Here is a 16,077-nt window from a genome sequence, read left to right on the forward strand (position 1 = left end):
TTTTGCATTGGCTGGCGATGCCTGCCCAGACTGTTGCACCTCCTCGAAAGCCAACGCTAGAGACCATGTTGACCTCAGCATATCGCACACCTCGCCTTCTCCAGCAACGTGGATGTCTATCATTTCTGTGCAAAGTGACCCGACACTCATCAGTGAACAGACGGTAGAATTGTACTGGATTGTACAGGTCACATGTGCTTGTGCACACTGTAAACATTCACAGCGGTGTCTTGGTGTCGGCAAAGTCACCTGCAATGGTTGTCTGGCATTTGAGTCAAAGCGGTGGAAGTTGTTGTGAATGGTTTGTCTTGATACCCTAGTACCCTTGACATCTGGTAAATGGGCCTGAAGCTGTGCGACATTCACTAAACCATGTCTGAATGCAGAGGTCCTTAGATACTGGTCATGGTTATAGTCTGTAACTCCTGGGTCTGCCAAAAACTCTGCCAGTAGTTCTGTGTCTTGGTCCAGGTCTGCTGATGACAATTTGAGACTCACCAAGTTCACCTGCAACGTCTGACTGTCTACTACCAACCCAACAGCACTGTGGCCAGGTGGCGCTGCCTGTCCATTACGTGATGTTGTGTGTTCATGGATGTTTGAATGGTGAACTTCTAATGACTTACTGACAAAATCAGCTTTTTATACCCACAGAAATTTGAAATTGATTGAAAAGGCTTTTCTTTTACAAGTTTTTGTTTATCCCTAATAAGTAAGACTTACTGTACACAGTGAGAACATTGTGAAAAAAACAAAATGAGGTGTGTCTGTTACCCCAATACAACTAATTCCCTATCCTGAAATGCTAACATTAGCAAATGTTCCAATCTTTTAAAAAAGGTAAACAAAATCTTGTACATGGTCAGGTATGAGACTGAATGAAAGAATAGACCATGTACCAATGACCAGAGGCCCTATGTTGGTTTGTTCGTTCTTGACTTTAGTTGAATCTGGTCATTGAAGCCTTCGTGTTTAAGATTCTGTAAAAACATGAAACAATCAGTACAACGACTGGTTTTCTCATTGATTGTAAGAATACTTTTTTTTTTAAAGAGAATAGTTTAACTTTTTTTTTGTATGATTATAAGAAATAACATAATTTTTCAAGTGGGCGGCACAGTACCAAACAGCATTTTTGATTTCTAAAGAAAACTATACTGTATGCCTTTGGTTCTTTAGAGTTCTACATCTGAAGTGCCCTTCTGCTTTTCTCCAACTTTTTTTCCAGAATAGACAGCCTTGTTCCTTTAACTGTTGTACAGCAATTTACAGGTAGATTGGGATTCCCTCTTATTGTCTGTACACCAAGAAATTACTAGTAGTTATTAAACTAAGTTAAATTGAGATTGGTTTGATTGGTTGTCTTGACCGTGGCTCTGACACTAACAGAGCTTGAGGCACATATTTACTCCCTCTGTACCCCCTAAAAATTTTGGGGTTTTATGTGTTTATGTGGCACAGATTGTTACTTTACCCGGCTTTGGTTTAGTTTAGTTGAGCTGAACCTGATTTATGTTCTGTGACTTCCACACAAGAACCTTTGTCTGCTGGTTAATGTGCTCTCTGCAGGCAGCCCTCTGCTGTGCTCTGACAGAGATCATCACTCTGGCTGCAAATGAACTTTGTTTTGAAGCTCAGCAGAGTTGCAACATTTCTCTAGAGAAATGAGAAATATTAAGGATGTAAATATGGGAGTGTCCTAGTTAAACTTCTGATGTATACCAGATGAATACTTTGCCCTCATTACTTTCAAAGAACTCAACAAATGTTATTATAAATATACTACATTCAAATGAGCTGTTGCAGGATACAGAATTCTTTTGCGGTTAGACATCTGCCATCAGCTTAACTAATGTATCAAGACCTGAGATCTTTCAGATATAGAGAATCTGATCTTAGTTATGCTTTGTGACATTCATGCAAGACTCCAAAAAACACTTAAAAAAACAAAAACACAGCCTTCTTTTATGTTTTGCTCTCTGGGACAATATTGACCCAGAACTGCAAAAAATGCTTAAGCAGAGATTGATATCTAAAACTCTTCTTAAATTCTTATTTTGCTCACAAACATTTTCTTTACAACAAATAAACATTAATGTTGCATGCGGCTGCTTTTCGTTAATTGACATTTCTTTAGAAACACATTTATTTACTCTCTACAACAATTATTTCTAGGCTACATCCGGTAAGTTTATTGTGGACACAAACCAAATCTCAAAAAGGCTTTTTATAGCATCAGTTACTTTGCCAAATGATAAAGGCTTAATGTGACATTCCATATGGAATTTAAAATATTCTCATTTTTTAAGAGGATTGAATACTGGATTTGGATTTGGAGAAAAATGAAATTATCTCAGCTTTTACAGACTGGGCAGAGCTTATCAAACATCATATTTGAAAATTGATGTGAGTATAACCACACTTATGTGTCTGATTACACACACCAACACCCCCCCCCCCCCACACACACACACAAAGAAAAGATTTAGGTGATCTGAAGGCCTGCTAAAAAAAGAGAAAAAAAGAAACTGCGGTGGAACAATTCCAAAAAAGCCTCATGGTTGAGTGAACCAAAGACGTTGGAAATGGCGCTTCCCTACAAATAGACAGGTTGCCAAGTGTGATGGTGAGCCTGATGGGGAAGTAGCTGGTGTTTTGATGCCGTTCAAAACCTTAGCCATGACTTCTCGGAGCAATTACTACACTGTCATTTTTTTTAAACGGGGTGTTTTCCAGATTGCTGCAACCAGTGGAACTGCAACCCGCCTGTCAAAAATTTGAATACCTTCTGTTGTTAAAGTATAGTTTCTTTGATCTTTTGCCTTTTTGTCTGCCTGGCTGTCCATTCACTCTTTATTGCATTGCCTTGACCTGCAGTGCTGCAGTTGGATGAAATTCTGCCACAGCCATTTAGAGGCATCAGCAGAATCACTGTGCATCTTCGTTCTTTTCTAAACAAAAGGTTTGTGGCTCATCATTTTTTAGATAGAAGCTGTTAACTTCAGTCAGGTGTAACACAGACAATTTGTGTGCTGTTAGAAGTTTCTTTTAACTTTAAAAGATTTTTTTATTTCTTATTTCTCAATAGAATATACCAGGCTTTGACCCCCAGTCAAATATGAAAGATAAATACAAAGAATGGCAGTCAAGTTTGAGAAAACTGTCTATTGGTGGTTAGGTTTGTAAAATTCATCTCATGTGAATAAAAAAGTACGAATGCAGCAAAGTGCATTAAATACAGAAGTGTCAAGTTGGCAAAAATGAAGTTGGCTTACAGCTTATGAGAGCTTAACTTTAGGCCCAAGAAAATAAAATGACAAACAGGATATGGATCCAAGAAAAAAAACAAACAGTCAATGTCACAACAAAAAACAAATGTTCTAAAACAAAAAACTTTAAGCCCACGTTTTCTCTTGTAGTTTTGTATTTTCTACATTAAGAAAATAAAGCGTTAGTAAGCTTTACTATGTACGAAAAGACTCAATAGGGATAAATTACAATCAAGATAATGTCAATAAACTTCTACTTTGAGCTGATTCCTTGAACTGTTCATTTTCCCCTCTACATGGCAAAAAAGCCAATTCTTTTCAAAAAACCTCTGTGCGCCTTAAGATCTGGAGCGTCTTATATGTGGATTAATTCTGCTTCAAATAAGATTCAGTATTATTGAAAATACACTTGTTGTGTATAGTGTCAGACTGTGGTTTTTTATGTACTGTACTTGAAAAGGTTGCCAGTTCGTTGTTTTACCTGCATCAGTCTGTTTTTTACATGTTGCAAACAAGGTTGGAAGTAACAGGTATTGTGAATACACCAACGCTTCTGACGTGGCTAGCGTGAAACATGTTACAAAAGTTCTAGATCACATGTAGATCACATGTACAGGAGATATCTTAAAACACTATTGTGACAGTGTATGAAAAGAGCTTACGATATTCTCATTTTATACACTTCATATCAAGGGTTTCAAAATCTGTTGGGTATAGCAATTACATCTCCCAGCCCTAGTTAAATGTTATTTTCCTAAACAGCACAGCAAAAACTCTTTCAAATTTCACCGGCCAATAGCCACAACAAGCAATTTTAATTGTGCACTGCTACATCGCTCCCCATGTGACCTGCTTGTCTCTTAGAGTCTGGGATTCCTTGACATCAGAGGTTTAGAATGTCCTTTAACCCTTGTGCTATCTTAGATGACCCCACCCTTTCATTGACGTGTTCTCCCTACCAAGACAAAGGTGGATAAAGGTGGCAAGATTTCATGTAATCCATGGACACCAGTGAAGATCATAAATCATTGAAGAAAAAGGTTCAGTGCACTGTCTAGTGGGTCTAGATGACCCAACTCCCAATGGTAAAGTGCCTAGGATAGCACAAGGGTTAACTAAGAAATAAGATGATTCTAAAATTAGTTTTTTGTTTTGTTTTAGGATTGGACAAAAATGTCAAAGTCATACTCAGAAATACATCAAACTAAATTGATACATTAACTATTTAACCTCAGCTATTGTGAAAAAAACAACATTAACCTCTTGAGACCGAGCTCTTGTTTGATATGCATCACAGGGACACAGGTAATCAGAGTTAACTACAGTGGTAAAAAAAACCACAATGTGATGTCCTCATGTGTGGACGCCAGGCTTCATGAGGTTAAAGCATTTTTTTTAAGTGAATAACACAGACATCACACAACTATGAGCTTTGTCAAAAAAAAGTCATGTTTCAAATCGAACCTTAAGGGGGAGTTTGTCTCTTGAACAGAAGATGAAATTTGGTTCCAGAAGAGAGGAGACAAATAGCTGAAGGCTTTACCTTCCAATCTACATTTAAAAACTTCTAGGGACAATAAATAACCCTGCAGACTCAGTAAGACATGCACAGTGTAAAAAAATATGCGATAAATGTGAATTCTTGTAAGACATGATAAAGGATATGCATTTCAAGTAAGTAAGACAAGACAGTTTTAGTCTGTACTTGACAAGTTAACATACAAAGAAGTTAAAATTGTTCTAGCACAATCTTTTCAACCAATTCTCATCAGAACTCATGGTTCAACCATTTTCTATACAGCCTGATAGTTTGGAATATAAGGAATTTAAGTTGCACAATCTTCAAGCAACAAATACATGAACAAATCTTTCTATAATAGTCTGAGATCATTTTTATTATTATATACAAAAATGAAGCATAAACTTGGAGTAAATTAGAATAAAAAAAAATGACTCCAAGGAAATGGATCACAATGCCTTCTCTTTGAGGTGTAGCCCCTTCCAGAGTGTTTCTCGGCACGGGTTTGTGGTCAAAAGACTCACAAGTTCTACCGCCACCTAATTAGCCTCAGATTTCTCAAAAAAGTTTCCTTTGAAGTATTTGGTCAGGGCCTTACATCCCCATCACAGGATGTGCAGTGTGTCTTATGCCATGTTGTGCTTTGCAATTCACTGATGGCCCCTAATTTAGTGTGTAAGTTAAGAGCTTGCCTTGAATCACAAACGGAATAATATCAGCACAGCTGCTGCATAACCCCAAGCTGAAGCATTTGAACATTTACACCCTGTGCTTTGTTACAGACTGGAAGGCATTTTATGTTATACTCATATTATAAAATACATATACATAATACGTACTCCTCCGGGTAGATTGTAAAACACAGGCATCAATGTTTTTGCTTATTCAACAAATTGAGAAAAATTATACATGTTTAATATTTGGAGGTGTTCTAATCCGAAGAGCGCAATCTAAGAATAGGTTTATGTGAGACCTCTAAGGGAGTTCTCACAATACAACATTACTGTCAATTTAGTGTGTGTGGCTAAAAAACGTCAAAAAATCTTGTCTTGATTTATTTTTATTTTTATACTTTGGCCAACCAACCCACCAGAGAAAGTGACGCAGTTAAAACAAATCCTGATTTTGGTGCAGTATTGACACTCTGTGAAAAGAAAATCTTGTGTGGACACAGTGGTCTAGTGTGAACTCAATCATATAGAAGCTTACTTTTTTAACTTGGAAGGGATGACAGTAAAAAAAAGGTTTTGATTTTCAGGCTTATGGATAAGGTTAAACCAGTTAAAATAGGCCTTTAAAGCTTTCAAATTTGAGGTCCCATTAACTCCTGGACCAAACCATAAAGTCACCACGTAGAATTCCATGCACTTGGGTTTAAAAGGTTTCCTGGAGAAAGTCTGTTTTTTGTGAAAAAAATAAGCTAACATGAATCATAGATTGATTGGTCGCTCTAAACTGCTCCATAGGTATGAATTGTGTAGCCCTGCAAAAGTCTGGCACCCTGAGGTTGGACCCACCTTTCCCCTAAAAATAGCTTAGGCTCCAGCATCCCCATAACCCAACAAAGGACAAAGTGGGTAGAAGATGTATAAATGGAGTAATTATAAAGGTTACCAGGTTTCCATTCTTTCTAACCTCACACATTGTGTTTATGCATGCACTTATGATGTAACGAGTTGGATTATGCTTTCTCACATAATTTCCTTTCTTATGTAACCAGCAGGAAACATGGTTTTTCCTCTTTTTAAAGGTAGCAAAACTGTATTTTTATGTATCTGGTTTGTTCTTTGATTCAAACGTTTTAATGATTGTAATTTTTCGTTGACATGCTAACAATTCTGAATTCCTTCCCAGTTCCTCAAAGTGAAGTGACCCCAACCAGAATGTCTTTTTATTGTAAAACTGCGTTTAAAAGCAACTAATCATGTTATTAGCATAAATATTTTACATGCTTTAACAACATGTTTGATTGGACCTGTGATAGTAAATTACACCAGCACGAGGTGTATAATGCAGTGGCAAAAATACAAGGGAGACACATTTTAAACTACAAAGTGAAAGTGGAGAGAAACTGGAATATGTGACTTATGACAGTGACTATATCCCACTGTCAGAATGAATCATGCGATTTGAGGGTTTTCACTTTTAGGGTGAATAAGTTCACTACCAAAGGGGGATATGTCCAATTCAGTTGCAATTTGGAGTTACTGATGCATTGATGTAAAGCAGCATATTCCTCTATCATTGCACCCCAGTCTGGACAGAAAAAGATTATGATTAATGAGATGGCCTACTTGTTTTTTTATTGTTATTATGACCTAAGCTTCCATCAGAAGCTACAGTTTTGCTCAACATTGTGTTCTATTAGAAAGTAAGAAGCAAACGTTTATTGGAAATGCAAAGCATATCATTCCATGTAGACATAGCTCTAAAGAACTTTGGACTTTGTTTCTAGCAACAACTTAGACAGGCCATGTCTTTGATTATTGTCAAGATGCGGTTCGTTGTGCTTGGCCTTTGATAGGGAAAATATGACACTGTAAGCTTCCAAAGGTTTTGTGGATGTAAACATTTCAGTGTTTCACATGAGTCTTTTGGGATGCAGGCTCAGCTTACACAGACTGTGTTTTTGGCCATTTGCTTCACTGTACACCACTTCGGTTGGACAAGCATCCTCAACTTTTCAAACTTACAGCGGAGTTCTCCAGAAAACCGCATTACTTTTTAATTGCTTTGTATATCTTAATCAGAGTGCAGATGTTGACAGCCTGCTGCTTCAAGCTACTTTTGGAATTAATTGTGTGTACAGTGAAGGTTAATTGGCCTTAATGAAGGGCAATCTGTCAGAAATTAATGCTCCACCTATATGTAAAGTCAAATATTTCTGAATAAAATACCTTTGAAGGAGTGAAAAGCCTTTGGAGTCATCTTACAAACAGCTGGCAAGAAGGAGATAAAAGGAGGTGGTAATTTATTCATTCTTTCCAAATCCTGACCTTTATTCCAACTGGCACATTACCATGTGCTGATAGCAAACATCCCAAACATGACCTTATGTTGGTAAATAATTGTCTTGAATTTTCAAACTATTTTAAAATGTATTGGTTTCAGTAGTGCTAACACCATAGAGCAATTATTTTTAAAAGAAATAACACAACAAATGACTTTTTTATGAGTAGTAGTTTCTTGAGTTCAGGTTCTGTTTGCAAGTAAAAAGCTGATTGCCCTTCCTGGTGCTATAAAGGCTGAATGGGCCAATGGCTTTGTGCAATGACATGGTAGCTATTTCATGGCACTCCCCAATGGTCAATGACTCTGCTTCTATCATTGTTCCACGCCATTGTGCAGCACTTTATGAGCACAGCTGCCACCTGTCCTCCATACAGTGTTTTTGGCATGGGAATGGCTTTTTTTTTACACCACAAGAACTAAAAGTGACAAGCATTTGACAAGCTCTTGGACAACAATGTTATTGGGCAATAGAGTGGTGTTTTTAAAGATGGACAGTGTATTTATGGCATTAGCAGATGGCTAGCTTATAGTGAAAACACCTTTTACAAAGTCGGGTATCACTGATTGTCAGGCAAAAAATAAAAAAGAAATAAAAAAGTGTGTTGTGCCTCTAGCTTGGCCATTGGCTTGCTGTTAATGTCATGCAGAACAAGTCAATGTCCTCAACAAGCTCTCTGTGTGCAGGCTCATAGCGGCTGCATATTAACTGCTGAGTCAAATCAGACATTTACAGAAAAGGGCAAGACATTTGTATTAATGGCTAATTGACATCACATTAGTGTTATGCAGAGTACAACATCCAGCCTGTCAATAGACACTTATCTATGTGAAGACTCGCCACTAAAACATGAAGAGACTGAATCTTTTCCTATGAAATAGTAGTGAGAATTTTCTGAGTCCCCTCCCCTCAGGGCCCTGAGTCCCCTCCGACTGAGGGCCATATTCCTGCTTAGTTTCCAACATATCCTGCTTTGCCATGTTCTAGCTGGCCAGACACACCTGATTCATGTAATCAGGGTAATGATATCTGGAAAACATGCAGACACACCAACCCTTTAGTCCTGGACTTACTCACCCATGCTGGAACGGGACACTGCACTTGAGTTTTTTTGTTGTGTCACTACCTTTTTATTTGTTTGTTGTTTATTGAAAGATTGAAACTTTAGCAGATGAAAACTCCAAAGCAATGCCTCTTATCAGTGCAAAATGACTTAAGCCTGAGATTTTCCAGCTAATTTTCACAGCAGAGAACGGTGATGACATTTCTTTACTTTAAAAATCCAAACAATTATAAAACACAGAGTGTAGAAGGGATGGTGCTGTTTCTTTTATATTTTATTTTACTTTTATTTTAACGAAACTTGAGTTTTAGTCAAGAACAACATACACAAAGTAGGTTTAGTTATTTTGAAATTGGAGCCATGTCAATTTTGTATTGTTCATATTCCAGAGAAATGTTCAGAAAATAGCTCAAAAATACAGAGTGGAGAAATAATAGCTGCAGTTTTATTTTGTTAAGATAGCCAACTAAATTAAAAAAAAAAGTGTCAGATATGCACCTCTGTGTCTTTCAAATATGTTATTACTCTGAATAACATGTATGCATTCTAGAACGTTCTTCATAAAATCAGACTTATCTGCATTTGTTTTCTACAGCATTGCTTCAATAGCATTATGATCCAGCTGAAATAACCAGGAAAGCCAGGATGTGAGATTATTTAGATTAGATTGCAATATTGATTTCGAATTTAGTCGAGTAAAGTTCCTAGTGTTGACTACACTCTTCACCAACTGGAAAACCAGGATTGCTGTCTTGTTTCTCAAAATGCTGAAAACAGGCGGAAATGCATTCCAAATGCATTTGCACATTCTCTCTTCACAAATTTCGGTGCTCATTGCATTATGGATTTTTTTCCCCTTTCAACAGTCAATAGAGAATCCTCACCTGCTGCCTGGATTCTCTTTAGGTGCAATCTCCCTTTCACACTTTACCTTCTGTCTTTCGCTTGCATGCACAGAAATTGTGCATGCCTGATTAAAATCTTTTTATCACTACACAACCTGCCAAGTCAAGGGATCAAGATGTGCCAGCAACTAAGAAAACAAGATAATGTACCAGAGCTAATAAAACTATAAAATCTCTTAACACTTCCATTTATTTTCTAATGTCCCTTCAGCCTGGTGGGTCAGACTAAGTTGCAATCAAGCAGGAGGCCAGAATACATCCTGGATAAGTTGTCAGTCCATTGCAGAGCCACGTTACCGCACCTTTAAAGCAGATACTTATGATTTTGTAAAGCTGTCTTTTTCCAGCTGACCACTGGGACACGAGTCTCCAGTGCTGTCACTGTTACAAATTAGTTAACTGTTTCACTAAAGGAGCATGAAGCTGTGTAATAGAATAGCTACTATTGTGCCACATCACTTGCATTGATTAGTACCTGTACCTTTATTCTTATCTTCATGCATATTTGCAGACCCCTTTAAAAGCAACAATTGGCCAGTGGGTTGTTTTGAGGCATTTAACTACGTGTAAGACGAGCAATCGTCTTAAAAGAAGAAATTGTTTCCATTTATCAAGCTGGGAAGCAACCTGGCATCCATTGTTCTGCAGTGAGGGAGATGTCTAACACAGAACAACTACCAATCTTCTCTGGAGATAATGTTGCTCCAAATGTACCTTAAGGTAAAACTCTGTTACATTTGAAAAAAAGGGCCCCAATTTTGAAACTGTTTCAAGAGAGTCTCTTAGATTTCAAAAGAACACATAATTTCAACTTTGCTAAAATATGTTAGAACAAACCAGAGAGGAGTTTGCTAAAGTTACCACCTAGAATTATGTTTGGAAATAAACTTCATATGCATATGATCATATGCACTCTAAAACACTGCATAAAGGATAAAGTACTGCAAAGACCTTAAGGCCATGTCACACAGGCACTACTTAAATTTTGCGCATATTGCACAAATTAGTCATACATGAATATATGTGAGAAAAAGTGAGAAAAGTTGTGGTTAAAATCCCAGAAGTACAAATAAGTCAGCCAAAACACATAAAGCAACATATGTGGAACATGAACAATGCATGATTATTGTGATGTTTATTTGCTATTCATTAGTGATTTGTGCGTCAATTGCGTAATTTTAATGTGTTGTGCGCTGTATACATGATATAAAAGCTATACATTGGTGACATGAGTAAAACTGACATAAAGACCCGACTCCTGAAACCCTTGACCTACATCTGCACACATCGACGAACGACAAACGCAAGAAACATTTAATTACATATATTACGCATGTACCATGAAAGACCAAAATTTAATGCGAAGAAAATGTGCAGAATGTACGTAGTGAGCTGTGTGACACAGCCTTTAACCAGTGTTGCTGAAAGTCAAAGAATAAGATGAAAGTGACTTTAAACTAAAAATCTATTTCAAGAAAGTCAGTGATTGAGATACTTTGGAAGTCTCACTGGAAATTCCAGCTCAAGAGAAAGTTACAAAGTATGTTGATTTTTGGAGTGTTCAGTATTCTCACATTATTCCCCTGTTCATCTTGATGAAGTAAATAATTGCATAAAGTAATGGAATGCCCGAAGTCTTTATTTGACCACAATCCACAAATATCAGATAATTTCAGCACAGACGTAACAGCATCTAAAGAGGTTTGTTTATGATAATTTTCTGATTTGATTTTATTATTTGAAATGGTTTATTTCAAGCAATCAAATAAGAATAATACACAAAAACAATAGAATCCTCGATTATACATTCATACAATGACGAATCAAACTTAAGATAATTTGACATATCAATAAATATTGCTAGAAAGGGAGTGGAAGGAAGCGAATTTATTTAATCCCACCCCAGTTCTACTGTACCCATTTTATTACATGATTTATCATTATTCGGTTCCTAGCTTTTATCAGACAGAATTAAGAATCATTAAGTATCAATAAAGCACATGACAAATATGAATTACTCTAATTATTATGTAAAAAATAACTATTTTAGAAATCAACATGGCAAATGCAGATCAGTTGTCTAAAATATATATAATAATTATTATTTATAAAGGTCATGAATATGATTAAAAAAATAATACTATATCAGTAAAATAGACATAACACTGTTTCAAAAGTCTTCATAGCAAAAACTGACCAAGTATCAAAAGTTAAAATATGTGCAAAATTATTTTACATTAGGAAAAATTGTGAATCATTTTTTCAATTTTTGTAGCAAGTGAATTAATATCATTAGAAATCAATCAATTTAACCATTTTCAATAATTGATTAAGCTTTTTTTAACATTATTTTTTTTTATATAATAAGTTAATGCTGTGAAATAAAATAAAAAAAAGGGTCCATAATCTGTAGAATGGCCAAGGTTGGTGTTCCTTCTTCTGCTGATTAACGGTCGTTGTTCTGGGTTTAAACAGAGTTTCGCTTCGATGTTATGTCTGCAGACATTAGATTCAGGTCCATATCCTTCTTAAGCTGATATCAGCGGCGCTGAAAGTTGACATCAAGTTGTCTGCAGGTCAGAACTTTGCTGAAAATCAGGGTCACTTCATACTTTTGTAGAAAGCGATGAATCCAGGCGCCTTTTTTCTTGAAATGAAATTTGACTCTTTGATTTATTACTGCATGTTGGTTCAGGCGACCGTCATCAAACACTTCCCAAGATCCTTCATGGTGCTCACAACCAGAACCTTGGACCAGTCCGGTGGACCGAGTGGTTTGAGGTAAATCCTGCAGCCTTTAACCCAAGTGTTCTCAATCTGCTTACGCTTCCTGAGAAGCCTGGCATGTTTGGCCATTTCAGCATTCCTTCTGGTCAGATGGTCGTTCAGATAAGTAGCAGATCCCTTCAGATTCTTCAGAGCTAGCTTGTGTTTTTGATTCACAAATCTGATAAAGATCGCTGGTTTATCCGTCTCCTTTCTCCTGGGGAGCGGGTGGCAGGTCTCGATGGTATTGAGATCCAGGGAAATCCCTTTAGACGTGAGAAATGATTCCACGTGGTGTTCCAGAGACACTCCATCGCTCCCCATTTCAGAAGAACTGCTAGCAATGCTAGCGCTATTAGTATTAGCAATGCTAACTCCAGCTGCATTTAGCTTTGCCCGAGGTTTAATTGGTAGTCCAGTGAGAACGACATTATTCATCCTTGCTTGTTGTTCCACATCGTCCAGTCTTTTCTCCAGAATGTTGACCCGGTTTTCTCTTTGCACGTTTTGAGCTCGGAATCTTCGGAAGTATTCCATTAGTTCCCTGAGAGGAGCTAGCGTAGCGGTCACATGCTCCATCAAAGGATACTACGTTGCTTGGATATCATAAAGAATCTTTTTAAGGTCTTCGTAGTAATGGTTTTTCTTAGGGGCCATGGTCAGCTTTCTTTCTTTTTTTTGGACAAAATCAACCTTTAAGTCACTTGAAGTTAGTTGTTCGCCGCCGTGAGCCACACACTTCCGTGCTGTAACCCGGAACCGTAAGCCTTATTTTTGCTTATTGCTTGAATTTGTGCTGTCTGATTATTTTTTTTTGTGCGATTAATAAATTATGACCAATAGTTAATTAATTTTTACTCTAACCTTGTCAGTAGTCAGAGCTCTGTCTCCCCCTCTGGTCACCAGCTGGAACCCTCTCCAGAGTTCTAAATGCACTAAATCTCCCAGCAACCCCAGTGCACAGTTTCTGGATGGCACACACCTGCCTTCATTTGCAATCACTCACAGTATCCTTAAGCACTGCGACTCACTCACTATGAAGTGTTGTTTTTTCTTACTCAGTCTGCATTACTGAGCGTTACAACCAGACTGGATTTTCTGGTTTCCTGACCTTGTTTTGTCTCTGACTCTGGTTGCCTGCCGCCTGCCCCAACTCTCGTCTGGATCCTGACTATTCTCTTTGTTTCTCTGATGCTCCCATGCTTTTTATTGACCTATCTGCCTTATTGACTTAATAAATGTTGTGAAAAGCCTTATTTTTATTGTTTGATTATAACTTATGATGTTTAGAAGAACTGCAGAGTGGAGTTGGTGCAGACACTGTAGCCGTAAACATGACATGTTGCAATGTGTTTTAAATAGTCTGCTTCTTGTGAAAAACAATTTAATCCTAAAAAATAACAAGATTAGATTACTAAAAAAATAATTTCATATGTATTTCTTTCGTAAGTGACCATGGTGTAAGAGAGAAAATGCGCTTCAAGGTGTGAATTATCAGAAATTAATGGACTTAGGGAAGCAACCATCTGACATGATCAAGCTAGGGCGGGGTATCACCAAAATTTCCAGATTTGATTCGATTCAGCAGTGCCTGGATCGATTTAAATTTTTCGTGATTCCTTCGATCCACTCCATTCGATTTAATTTTGAATTTACGTGGTTTACACATATAGACATATTTGTATAAAGTACAATAATAATCTGTATATGTTTTCAAGGTATTCATAATAATCTGAAACAGTTTACATACTTTAAAAATATTAGTACATTAATAAATCAATGAGATAGCATTAAGATAGCAGACTTTGGCTTTACTGCTGTTATGCACTGGAAAAGGAAAGGCATAAAAAAATCTATCTCTGTGTTTATAGATCGAATATTGATATGTTAAGCTTGGATCAATTCTGATCGATAAATTGTTTTTATCAACCCTACCATAGATCAGGCCTCCATAAACACCCTAAACTGTCTGCAAATAATTAAATCACATTTAAGACAAAGTTGGACACCCCTGGTTTGAATACAACATCCCCTTACACCAACTTGATGTATCACTTTGTGACTGCTTGAACCTTTTGGATGGTTAGATTTAGCTGTCCTAAAACTTTTAAACTTTAAAGAAATTCTTTACATAGAGTAAAGAATTTTTATAGACCAGTTTGTAGTCACAACTGCTCAAACCTTTATTTTGTGTAATACTTTAGTTAGAAAGTTTCAATCAGAAAGACCAGAAAGTAGACTTTCTGAGTCTCCGAAAAATACTATGAAATGTAAGAAGGAAAATTCTTTCAAATTTAGTTTGAGGAAACAGTGAAGCTGCTGTGAGCAGACCTCAGTGGGCCTGTTAGCTTGTTTGGGAGACCAGTCTAGTGAAATGACCCAAATTAGGCTGTTAGAAGAATAGCTTTTATGTGCCAAAGTGCCCCCAAAGGCCATGCATGAGCGCATGTGCAAGCACAGCTTTCAATCTGGCCACAAGAAACTTTTCCAATATTTCATCCAGTCTGTTAGATGGGCAAGACGCTCACAGAGGACTTCATTTCACAACTCTGTAACAAATGAAATGTGTGCTGACAAATATCTCATAAGAAAATTATAAAAAGCTCTGATTTCACCGTGTCGCCATGTGTCGCGTTTCAGACATCCATTTTGGAAAGATCAAACTGATTTCTGCTATAATGAACGAACATCTAACTCCTCTGAGACTGTTCAGTAAAAAAACAAAAGTGAAAATGAAATGTGCTTCTGTCTCTTTTTTTGTTGCTTTTCCCCCCTCCCTTTTCTATTCAGTAATTACAGTTTTTAAAGTTAAATCCCTGTCGATGTATTATCTGTTCTCACTCAAAAATTATGTTCAGCTAAATTAATTGCTCTGCTCGACGTACAGTTGTGGGAATTGTCCTAAGTCCTGCCTTCTGAGAGACACTGTCAAGACCTGAACAATAAAAGGATGAAACGCATGCATGAAAAGACCAGAAATCTATCAAATAAACCTTAGTTATGGAGCTGCATATGTTTTATAAACTGTTCTAGTTTGTAGGATTGTACTATTAGTCATTTCACTGTGAAAAAAGGATTGAGATATGAATTTGCCGGGTGTTTCACAAAGTTTACACGGGTTGGCAAAAGTAATAAGCTTCAAATGCTGACGGCGGTATAATGGCGATGCACTATGGCACTCAGAGAGCCATCAAGAAGAAAAATTATAATTAATTAATCATGGAGTGCGAGACAAACCCAGTTTTGTTAGCCCTTCAGTAATTCTTTCTAGCCGGCCTCCACACTAACTATAGAGATCATCCGTCTGTAATGAGTCCTGTTTACTCTGCAGCTGTTTGGTCATTGCTCTGATTACTGATGGGGAAAAATACTCCTGACCTCCTGCATTTAAATGATGCTACCACATAACCTAACAGTCTGATGGAGGTCATGTCTCTTAAATGGTGCACATAGCAAATGGTTTTGTCTGGCAACATAATGCACATGAATAGCTTCCTCCCCTCTTTTCTTTCGGAGATATAATGGAGCGTTTGCTGTAGGGTTAT

Source organism: Oryzias latipes, chromosome 10, assembly GCF_002234675.1.
Source record: "Oryzias latipes chromosome 10, ASM223467v1".
Lineage (NCBI taxonomy): Eukaryota > Metazoa > Chordata > Actinopteri > Beloniformes > Adrianichthyidae > Oryzias > Oryzias latipes.